Here is a 3,820-nt window from a genome sequence, read left to right as displayed (position 1 = left end):
AGTACAGCTTCAATGGATAATGCCAACAAAGTCTTTAATTGTAATTAACTTTTTTATGACTTTATTATGTGTTTATAATTTCAATGTGTTTATCTGACCACTGACAACTCCCATTTTGCAACAGCACCTTGCTTGACTTTGCAATAGCTTTACCACTTTCTACCGAAACAACAGAAACAAAGAGCTTCCCATCCCTTGGGTACCTACAAACAAGAGAATCAGCATTTGTTATTATTAACAGAACCATCTATTTCCTTTGTTTCTCCGCACACTGAATTACTATTGAAAACAATTCTAAAATCAACATACAACTTTTTTAGCAGCAAAATTTGGATAAAAAGAGTATAATTTTGGTGATTTAAACATCTTTTTTCTTGATTACAACTACTTTAGAACTTAAAGATAAATCATCTTTGCTTACTTTTAACATGTCACTGTAGTCATTCAATATTATGGAATGTGGCCTTCTGATATTTAAACCATTTGACATGGACTAGATAATAAGACTTTTTTTAAAAAAAAAAAACTAATTCATATACGTATTGTCATTCAAGAGAAAACAAAATACAATGAAGACCATAGAAAAACTAGAAATTGATATAATACTTGTCTAAGGTTTATATATGAGTAGTTTGTTGACAAATCTCAAGTTGAATGAATGATGAATGATCACGTTTTCTTTTTCTTGGTTATGTAATGTGTATCTTTCTTTTCTTTAGCTTATTAGGTGCAGACTAAGCAAAAATTTTCACCTAACAGCAATCTTAAGACAGCATAAAAATAAATAAATAAATAAATAAATAAAACATTGTTCTATTTTTGCTTCTTTACGTTAACCAAAGAAAGGCTAAACATTCCTCATCATGTAATATGAAAAAAATTGACAGCCGGATTTCTTCTATGAAAATGTCCTCAATAATATAATCAAGGAGTTTAAAAAGAATTACTAGATCACAATCATATGTTCATCAATTCATTTATGCTCTGATACATTATTTACATCAATCATATAATGTGATAAAATGGATCAAAAAATTCATCACCTAAACACATCATCTCCATAATTGCATTGATGGGAAAAGATTCATCTACCCTCAACTACAGATTTAGACCAAGTAAGAGACATTGAAGAAGTATTAGACTGGCGAATATCTTCAAATGTTGGGTGTGTTGAATAGCTAAAATAATTAGAATACTCAGAAAAAATATCCCCAGATTTCAACTTTAGAAGCAAACAAGTATCCGCATTCTCATTCTCTGATTCTTCTCCTCCCTCATTGTTCCCTTCTAAAATACTCACAACTTGTCTCATGTTTGGTCTTGATTTTGGTTCAGGGTATGCACACAACAATCCCAACTGAAGAACCTTCTCAACTTGTTGCAGATTGAAGTCTCCTTTAGCACTTAACCTCTCATCAAGTGCATTCATTAGTTCCCCTTTAACCATTAGTCCCCACACAAACTCCACAAGAGGTGGCTTACCTTCATCCATAGGCCTCCTTCCACACATGACCTCTAAAATCAAGATTCCAAACATGTACACATCCGTGCGAGTCGAGGCTTGTCCGGTCTTGATCACTTCTGGAGCCATGTAACCAACTGTTCCAACCAACTTTGTTGTGCTAGCAACTTGGCCATGGCTATTCATTCTTGCTAATCCAAAGTCTCCAAGCTTTCCATTCATATCCTTATCAAGTAACACATTGCTGGCTTTGATGTCCCTATGCAGAACTTGTTCTTCCCAACCTTCATGCAAATACAACACAGCAAAGGCCACACCTTTGATGATTCTTATTCTCTCTTCACAGTTCAGCATCATGCTCTCATCACAAAACACTCTTTTATCCATGTATTCATAAACTAACAAGAAATTTCCCATGTCTTTCTTGCACCATCCTCTCAGAGCAACCAAGTTTCTCTGCTTCAATCTTCCAAGGCTTGAAATTTCTGCTAGGAACTCTCTCACGCCGTCATTCTCTTGTGATATTCGCTTCACTGCCACCTCTGCGCTGCCTCTTAGAACACCCTTGCATTTGATAAAACATTCAAGTCTCAAGGATTCTATATTATAGCTAAACAGAACAACTTCACTTTAGTTCACCTTAATTAATTATCATCCATTTCCAAAATACTATTGCATTAGCATTTATCAACGTAAATGGAAGAATAAGGGAAAAATAAAAATTAAATTAAATTACCTGAAGAGCCTTAAAATGAGAGAATCAGAACTCAAATCTTGTATCAGCTGCAGATTTCGAAGAAGCCTTGTTCTTACTCAACCGAAATATCCTCTCGTCTCTCTTCTGAATCACACTCACGTTCGTAATTGGTAACTGGTAAGGTTTCGTGTGATTAATCGTAATGAATGGAATACAATACTTACCATTCCACATTTCCTGGTGACTGCTTGTGCTTCGGTTCAAGGGTGTCGGAAGAGTATCCGTATGGATTGTGCGTTACAGCCACACCAGGATTCACCTGTGTTGATTTGCTTGAAATAGGTCTATGTATGTTCCTATGGCTCCAGACAAACATCTTCCACCAGAATCTCTTACTTCCAGAAGGAAGAACTTGGCTTGAGGAATGCCTTCTCAACATAACTCTATCAGCACTGCAGTGAGTCATCACAGACCTGGGGCTTTCAAGATTAGCAGCCACTTTACCTGCTGTAAGTTCCTGTAAATTCTCGAAAGATTGCGACTTTGAATCTGGGAATTGATGAATTGTATTACCGAGAACATCCCTTCTTTCCAGGTTTGAGCATGATCGAGTGAGTTTGGGAGAATCCCAGGAGGCTGCAAATTATTTCACCATTTCACCGTTAGGCTTGAATTTGGGCTTGGGCTGAATAAGGGGTTAGGGTTAGAATTTTTTTTAATAAGGATTTAATTGTATTTTTAAATTATTAGAGATTTAAATGTTTGTAAAATAAAAAATTAAGGATATATTTGTTTTTTTTATAAAAAATTTAAATATAATTCGATTTATATTGTGTAAATTGATCGGAACAAACCGAATCTAATAATTATAATACGAACAATTAGGTTTATTATTTTTCTCTAATAAACCGATTTTATTCTGAATTATTAAAAAATAATTTATTAACCGGTTTAATAAAAATGTCCAATCATATTTTGCCACGTATGAATGTCTTTAAAAAAAGACATTTTTTGTGACTTTATGTAAGTGGTCTCCTTATGAATTATCGTCATTTTAGTATTATTGTTTTTTAAACGAATTTTTTATCTCTTTGATATCCAAAACTAATATGGTATAATTTTGTCCGTCTCTAATATGGTAAAAATATCTTCTTAAACACGTATCAATTTATATTTTCTCAATTAAATCTACAATAAAAAATCTGAAAAAAAAAATCTCAATTAAAAAAATAACATCGTCAATAATAATAATAATTGATACTCACAGATTAAAACCTAAACCTAAATAATCAATCATAATTCTCAATCCAAACTCAATCATATACAAAATTTGGAAGAATTATTATTCAAAATTGGTGAAAAAAAAAATTAACTAAGGCAACTAGCTATTTTTTTCCGTTGTTATTCAAAACCCCCTAATCCAAAACACAGAGTAAAGAGAAGCGCAACAAACCACATCCAAAGAACAAAATATTAACAAATCAAAACAAAAAAAAGCAGAATTATTTTGTAATGTCCTAGTGATTTAGGTAAATATATGCATGTACTTAAATTTTAAATAAAATACTCTACATAATTAATAATAATTTAAAAATTAAAAATAAATATTTTTATCATGTATTTACCTAAATCACTGGAACATTATAAATTTTTATAGTACT

The 3,820-nt window shown here is 32.3% G+C and overlaps 1 pseudogene; it reads right to left on the bottom strand.

Annotated features, from left to right (window-relative positions):
- Positions 1–1,084: 1,084 nt before the first annotated feature.
- LOC148550227 (L-type lectin-domain containing receptor kinase VII.1 pseudogene) lies at positions 1,085–1,968 on the bottom strand (annotated as a pseudogene).
- Positions 1,969–3,820: the final 1,852 nt, after the last annotated feature.

The sequence above is a fragment of the Arachis ipaensis genome, chromosome B7 (genome assembly GCF_059453495.1).
Source record: "Arachis ipaensis isolate K30076 ecotype BB chromosome B7, ASM5945349v1, whole genome shotgun sequence".
Classification (NCBI taxonomy): domain Eukaryota; kingdom Viridiplantae; phylum Streptophyta; class Magnoliopsida; order Fabales; family Fabaceae; genus Arachis; species Arachis ipaensis.
Note: the sequence above shows the minus strand (reverse complement) of the source record. Positions and strands in the feature narration are given on the sequence as shown.